Raw genomic sequence first — 8,138 nt, forward strand, 5'->3', positions numbered from 1 at the left:
AGCTCTTCCCATGGCGAAAGAGGAAGGAGACTGGAGGGAGCGAGCGCATGAATATTCATCACGTCAAACTCATTTTACTCTCCTCTCTGGAACAATGCCTTTCATTCGCTGGAGTCAAAAGGAGGAAACATTGAGCAAAAGCAAGGAAATGATCTTTGCTCACTGAGCAAACCCATTTTGCTTCACGCTGGACAGGTAAATACACACAGACAGCTCCAGCGGCTCAGCAGGGATGTGGAAACTCCTGAGTTTACCGTAACTTCGTTAGACTCCATCTCCTGCAGTATCTTCTCCTGGGAATTTTCTCCAGCATTTTTTTTTTTTCATGCCAATTTTAAATATTCCTTTTCCCAGCCCAAGGGCTCACCCCATAGGACTGCTTTATATCCACAACCCTCCCACTGTGGGCGACTCTTCAAACAGCGAGCTTTACCTGAACAAACATTCTTTATTTTTCCTTTTTCTCAATTTACTTTCACAGGCACTGTTAATAACCAGAGCGTGAGTTTAAAGTAGATGGAGAACTAAATCTGGGCGCGTAGATATTTCTGTGCTGGAAGAAACGTGTTTGCACGTGCGATTCATTTCAATGGGTGACTGTGAACAGCTACCCCTGAAAAACTCCCTGTACTCCTTCCTTTGTCTATTTACAGGTATAAAATGAAAGCAGCCAATGATTACACAATCCTCCAGGGGAAGGGAAAAAAAAAAAATAAAACAAAACCCAACAGTAAGAGAAGCATTGATAATGCCCAGTTTTTTTCAGTCTGGAAAAGAAGAATTTTTAGGAGAAACACACAAGCTGGAAGCCACATAAAATCCACACAAAGCACAAGAAATCAAGTAACAGACTTTACAAAAAAAACAAAGCAGGGGGAGGAGAGGTGAGAAAACAGCAACAAGCACTGCTGGCACCGCAGTTAGTAAAAAGGGATTTGTGGTAAAAGCAGGCTTGGCTCAAAGCCGGCTGCCGTGGCACGGGGCACGGCGGAGCAGCGGCAAGCATTGTGCACCCTGGCCCTATTGTGCCGCCTGGCCTTGCCTTCCACTCCTCGCGCTGCACCGGGAAGAGAGGCAGCAGTTGGATGTCAGAGACTGCAAAAAAAAATTAAATAAATAAAAAGAGCACAAAAGGAAGCCTTGAACATCTGAAAGTGCCTTTGTGAGGCTGTCCCTATCTTATTTGAGATCTGAATATGCCGTGTACTTGTTGCTTAACAATTTGTTACAGAAGCAGCCTCGCAGACAAACTTCAGAAGAGTTGCATCTACTCCTCAGCAGTTCAGAACATGTCTTCAAGATAAAAGCCTTTCATCGCACAATAGTGAGAAAGTGTTTATTCTGCTCCTTCCCCCGTCCCTTGCTGTTGGAGGCAGGGCCGGAGAGCTTCTGGAATTTTCCTCGGGTTTTCGTCTTTGTCCTCCACAGGACAGCGCTGAGTCCTTCCCCTGCCGCAGCCTTGCGGAGGTTTCTGTGGCCGGAGCATCCTTTGGCAGAGGCTGAGCACAGTAGCTCAGAGCAGGCTCAACTGTGTCTGGATGCAGGCAGTCCAATTTATCCTTTGAAAAAATGTAAAACATCAAAATCACATTCGCATCAAGCAGCATTTCCACGGGCACATCCCACGGGCTTCACAGTGACCTGCTGCAACGGGCTGTGAAAATGTTTACGTGACTGGGGGCTCCAACACTAATATACTGGTATAAAGGTGACTTTACTGGAACAGAAATCCCACTTTCTTTTCAGAAATCCCATATGGATATCGCTGTAGCAGTGAAAGGCAGCTTTACGTTCCTGTAACCGCATCCACAGCGGGAATGGTAGGGCAGCTGGAATTCCACAGACGCGGTGATTCAGGAGGACGATCCATTTTGGGCAGCATCCTCGAGGACTCTGATAACATCACCGGTATCCTATTTTCCAACAGGGACTGCCCGGGAACAAGTAATGGGATTGAGGATTTGTCTCCAAGCCGCTGCTCGGAAGCCAGATTGCTTTCAATCCTCTCCAGTCACCGCAGGATAGAGTTCAGCGGGGCGTACGTGACCGTAGCTTGGGGAAAACCAACCCAAAACCGTACGCGCATTGCAGGTTTGTGAAAATGTTAAAGCAAGGTTCAGGGAGTGGTTTTGGGAAGGCAAACAAACCCAGAAATCCTCCTTCTGCTGCTGTACCCATTGCAGGAGCTCGGCCACGCACTCATCCTTGCCCCAAGCATGCTGCCCACATCCTCAGCTGACATGTTAGCAAGGTCTGCTTGATTTTCTGACCAGAAACAGATGCAGCAAGGAGGCATCTGAATGCAGGGCTGGACACCCGAGAGGCCTCTGAGAGATATTTAAGGGCCGTACTTCAAGAATCAGTTCAGATGAGGCACAAAGAACATCCCAAAGAACAACGGTCCCCTGTCTCTGCCTCCTCGATTCTCCACAACATCATGTGTAATCCAAGATGCGTTTCGAGCTAATGAATCATTTTTACCAAATCTGTCCTGATGATTAAAAACATCAAAGCTGGAATTAAAGGCTTACCGAGCATGAGTTCATATTTCAGCATGTTTGCAACTACTGCACAAGTACAAATGGAGAGAATTAGACCAGGCCAGATTATAACATTTCAGCGATTGAATTAAATAAGAAAAATCTTTTGCTACACAACCGCTTGTCATCTTCCTACTCTTCTTATAGAACACGCTTGGAAGGAGGGATAGCCCGGTGCTAGCCAGGCTCACTCTCCATCCCAGTTCAGCATCCTTGCTAATATCCACCCACGTTTTCCCACTCACTGGGGCAGGTGGTGCTTGGTAATTTTTCATCCAGGAGAAACTCAAGGGGGTTGGCAAAAATTTCTAAGCAGGGCAAACTTCCAAGAGCCAGCCTCTGCGGTAAACACGAGCTCTAAAGGTAGGACCCCGCGGGGCATGGCTGGGGTACAAAAAAGGAGGGAGGAAAAGCAGCAGCGTGTGTGTGTGTGTTTGCATGCGTCGAGTACAGAATGCCGCAGCTTTTCTGTGGATAAACAAAGGGCTTGGGATTGCAAAACAGCCAGCGAGGCACCTTCTGAGCACTCAAGCCTGCAAGAAATTTTTTTATGGTGAGAGCAGCAGAACTAACATAAAGCTGAAGAGTAACTTTATTTAGAACATAGGGTATGAATATTAAGGACCTGCTTTAAGAACCTTTGAAAGGCAGCATTATAGATATTTTAATAATGCAAATCATTTAATGCCTTTAGTTTCATGCCTAAGTAAAAAACACATTCAGATCCTGATTTTTAAACTACAATTAAGACACTTAAAATCAAAACAAAAGTCAAACTCCCTCAGATAAGTCACTGGTAGCCATGGTTACTGTAATATTTCAGATCCTGAGGCTTTCTATCACATGCCCAGATGATGAAAATGAGTTTTCAGCACCTCACACTAACAAACGTTACGTTAGGGCAAAAAGACTCAACGCTTTCCTGCAGATCTGCTGTTCCACGGACTCTTATCAGGACTTTTGAACAACGCTCCCGTGGCCTTTGCACCCCTCTAGGAAAAGGCATCGAGAGATTTCCTTGAAGTTTGGGTGCAAGGAAGGTTAGATGCTGCCAAGCAATGAGACTTAAAAATACCTGCCCTGTTAACCTACTTCCACTCCCAGCAGCAAGCAGGATTGTCACCAGCACCCCATCAAAACCAACATTTCCCATCGTCTCCCTGTCCAAATTAGCAATGACAATAAGAATGTAATGATCAGCAACTAATTAAAAATTAACACACCAAATGAAGGGGATGTTTTCCAGAGAAACGTAATCATCCTTCGGAAAGATATGTGAGCAAAAAGCATCTAATCGATTTCTTTGTTCCCTTTTCCACCTCCTTCCCTTAATTTCTCCTATTTCTCTCCTCTGCCTCCACTCATTTTCCTCTCCTGACACCCTCTCTTTCATCAAAGGCAATAAATACAAGCAAAAAGCCTGAGACTAATATCTCTATTTAGAAGTGACTCGCAATTTGGAGTGCTCAAATAAAGAGATTATAAATCAGTCTGAGTTTTAGAAGCAGTAATACTTTGTGTGAAAAAAAATGTTCTGTAAAATTTCTGAAGTTGAAGAGTGAAGTTCGAAAAGTCTCCTTTTATCTTTCACACTTTGAGTCTCAAAATTGAAGGAAAGTTAAAATTTGGCAAAGGGAGAACAAGTAACATTCATTATTTAAAAATAAAAAAGAACAAAGCCCAACAAAGCAAGCTTTTGTATTTGTATTACAGGGACCCAACAGGCTTGTCCCCCTCCCAAAGAGGGAACCGAGGTCTCGAAAGACGGACTGCCCGACGCTGGGACGGCACTGGGCACCCACACACTCCACTGCCAGACAACCCACGCCTGGTTCAGCCTTGCATCGAGTGAAAATGGCAATTAAAGACTTATTTCACAGAAGCCAGGAGGTACCTTAATGTTTTAAGTGCTTTCTCAGTCAGGTCCTACTGTTCCCTTACTTGCTCATCTGCATCCTACCTCTCCCGAGGGAACCAAGGAAACCCTACAAGCCAAAGGGAAGGCAGTAAGTTGAAGCAAGAGGCTTTTCAATTTAATTCAATTTATTTTTTTTTAAATACTACTTTTTGTCCCCTGAGAAGTCCCAGACACATTTCCAAATCTCTGTTTTTCTTTTTTTCAGAGCTGGACTCACATGGGGCCCAGCAGACACACACACACACACGAATAAATTCTGCTCCCAGGCTTCAATCGGTAGGTTGTTCGCAAGCCAAAGGAGGTGGGATTTTGGTTTCTGCTAAAGGCGCTAATAAAACTGGGTGTCTGTCGAAAGCTGCCTGGCCTGGCAAAATGGAGCGATGGAGCACGGAACAAAAAAGTGGAGGCTGAAATATCTGAACACATTAAACTCTGTGCCACCTCGTGGAGCTTTCAACATGAGGGACTGGTCAGTACGTGCTGTACCTGGGACAAACTGGGGGGCGGAAGAAAGAATAAGATTCTTTAAAATGTTTCTGTCACAGAGCCAGAGTCCTCTTTATGCTGCTGCAGGGACAAAGGGGAGAAGCAGTTTGGTCCCCTCTGTCTTGGAGGGGCACAAAATGTCAGGCTGAGATCATGTACCAGGATCTGCTGTTCTCATCTCTCTACCCATATCCAGAGCTACCGCAGAGGATCCTGTTCTGTACGGGGATCTTCCTGGGGCACCCTCAGTCCTGCCCCAAACCTCCTCCAGCAGCAGAGCGCACGGAGCAGGCGGCACACGTCACCCATCCCTAACAACACCTTCCACCATCTCAACCTGTATTTTTACAATGACCGACAAGGGGAAGACACTACCCCCCAAACTTTACCGTTGTCAGCCCCAAACCTAATCCCACTGACCCAGGAATAAAAAAAAAAATACCATTTTAAGCATATAAACAACTCTGGCAGCCACAGGCGGTATCCCAGCAATGACAACGTGAGCTGCTCTCTTGCTCCCGAGCTCAGCCAGCCACACAAGGACCCCCAGAAGGACGGTGGATTTTACACCACCTAAAACTTGCCTGTGTATCCACTGTACATGCCTGAGTACAGGCTCTTCATACACTCGATACTCCTGCTGACAGCGCTGCCTTAAACAGTTCCACATTTCCCCCACCATATGCCCTTACAATCAAACCCTGCCCACCCCTGGCTCTAGAAAAAGGAAAGCTACAGCGGTGCCGGATCAAAAAAGAAAAAAAAAAATAGCAAAAAAGCAGAACCATCCTTTTACAACAGACCACCGCCGTCGTTTCAGCAGCCAGAAGCCGCAGCGGGTATTTTTTGCACCCGCCATCCCCTGCACACCTCTCCCAGCAGCACCCGTGGCAGAGCCGCTGTGCAAAGGCCGAGAGGCACCTAGTGGTGTCGGGAAGCACAGCAGAGCCACCAAGGCCACCCCAAAAGTGACACCCAGCCCAGCCCCAAGCACTGCTTCGCTCCTGGCCTTCTAGATACCACCTTGCTCTCCCCTCCACCCCTGCTCTCTATCCATCCCACTCCAGCATCACGTTTTCACCTTTGGAAACAGAGAGAACTGATCCATGGCACAGCTACCACTGCTTTCATCCGAAAACCCCACTCCAGCATCACGTTTCCACCTTTGGAAACAGAGAGAACTGATCCACGGCACAGCTACCACTGCTTTCATCCGAAAAATCTGTCAGGACCTGTCTCATCTTCCTGGCTCGCCGCAGTTCAGCAATGGCTGGGTCATGTTCCTGCTGGGAACGGCCCGTTTCCCCTCTGCTAGCAGCTCCTAGCAGGGCAGAAAGTTTCCCTCACCAAGAAAATCGCTCTGTGACCTTCTCCCACACAACCGCACTGGGCTCTTCACTCCACACCTGGGAAAATCTTGGAAAAACTTCAAAATCAGACTACGAGGTACTTGGAGCAGTGTTTGTCTCAGCCTGTGTCTGCAGCATCCGATTGCATCCTCTGGGCAGTGTTGCACTAAAAACGACAGGACTGGTTACACACAGAGTAGGTACTACAGCGTGCAGTGACCCACAGCACACCTCTCCCTGCACCTCCACCCTCCAGACTATCGCCTCTGAGCAGCCAGGGATCTGGAGGAAAAGCAACATAGAATGACAAAACAGCAGACAACAGCAGAAAAGCCCACCATCCCTTTAATGCAAACTAAAGAAATAATGTTTTCTAGCAGATACGGGCAGCCCCGGCACTTGGCATCGTAACACCAATTCCAATTCCGTTCCAGGACCAAATCCTCTTACTACCGCAGCCGCTTGTAGCCCATTTCCCTCGTTACCTAAATCCTCTGCACTTACCTTCCAACCAGCTTGTGCCCATCCTAAACATTATTCCGTTTCCTAGCTCCTTGGGCAGTTCATTCAGCACGGGCTTTGTGCCACCCTCGCTGCATCCCCTCAACAGAATAACCCAAAACCACCAGAAGTGCAGCAACAGCTTTTCTTACAGGTCACTGATTTCTGTGCAAGTTCAGCATTTATCTTCCATATAAAAGAGAAACTGGAAAAGACTCCTTAGCCGTCGTCCCGTGATGTAAGGCTCTTCCTTACAAAGCAGCTAATGCTAAGCCACGCTTGGTGGTAAGACAGGAACCTTTAAAGAATCACTGAAGTTTACTCTTGGTCTAAATAAAACCTCCAGCTCAGAAGTCTCCCAACATTGAAAAAGCAAACAGCAGTTATTTTTACAGTGATTCAATTAGAGTGTAAACATTTACACCACGTCTACCAGATCTAACAACTAAATCTGTTTTAAAATTGCCATGTGGTAGAGTACAGAACATAGAAACCACACAAAACTAAACTTTGAACAGTTTCAAAAGGCAAAAAAAAAAGTCTAATTGAAGACTGAAGCCATATAAGATCACAGGAACACGAAAGCAAGGCAGACTCACAGCCCTTATCATCATCTTCCCCAACACGGTTTCACTCCATCCTCCTGTACGTTTGCTCTCTCTTGCACCACTTTCTGCAGAAGGAACAAGGTTAGGGGAGTTCAGGTCGACTTGCTCTTGATGTGAACCCAGACGTGTGTACTTTCAGATAAGAAGACCTGCAGGCCTCCCTCGCCCATTTTTTCTGGTTTTGACAGGTGGGACCGTTTTCGGCAAACACGCCAGCGTGTAACAGTATTAGGGAGGTTTTTGAAAATTGTTTATACAACCTGGCTGCCTTCCTTCCTTTCTTCGAGGGATTATTCTCGATTCGAGAGACACGCAGCTCTCCTCAACAGCTTGTCTGGACACCCCGATTAATTCCTGCTGAAAGGTCTGCACGGTAACATCCTCTCCAGCATCTGAAAAGATGTTTTGCCTAGACCTTTGTCACCCTGCGTGGTACAACCAACACTGCCGCAGAGTTCGCACGTCTCATTGTCTAAAGCACAGAGAGCTGCTCTTACCACGTGTACTGATGGATTTCACCATTTCCCCCACACTTACTTGCTCGACAATCTCCAAGCAGCACAGTATTTTTGAGTGAATTATGTGGCCTGAAACTCTTCCCTCCACATGACACTGAGGGCTGGGAGTAAAATATGAGACCCATTTGTAACTCATGAAATTCTATCCATAGAGGAAGAGGGGGGGGGAAAGGCAAGTTTATTTCAGAATAGAAGATCTGGCCCATTTGCTTTTCAAT

Source organism: Pterocles gutturalis, unplaced genomic scaffold, assembly GCF_000699245.1.
Source record: "Pterocles gutturalis isolate BGI_N339 unplaced genomic scaffold, ASM69924v1 scaffold22764, whole genome shotgun sequence".
NCBI lineage: Eukaryota > Metazoa > Chordata > Aves > Pterocliformes > Pteroclidae > Pterocles > Pterocles gutturalis.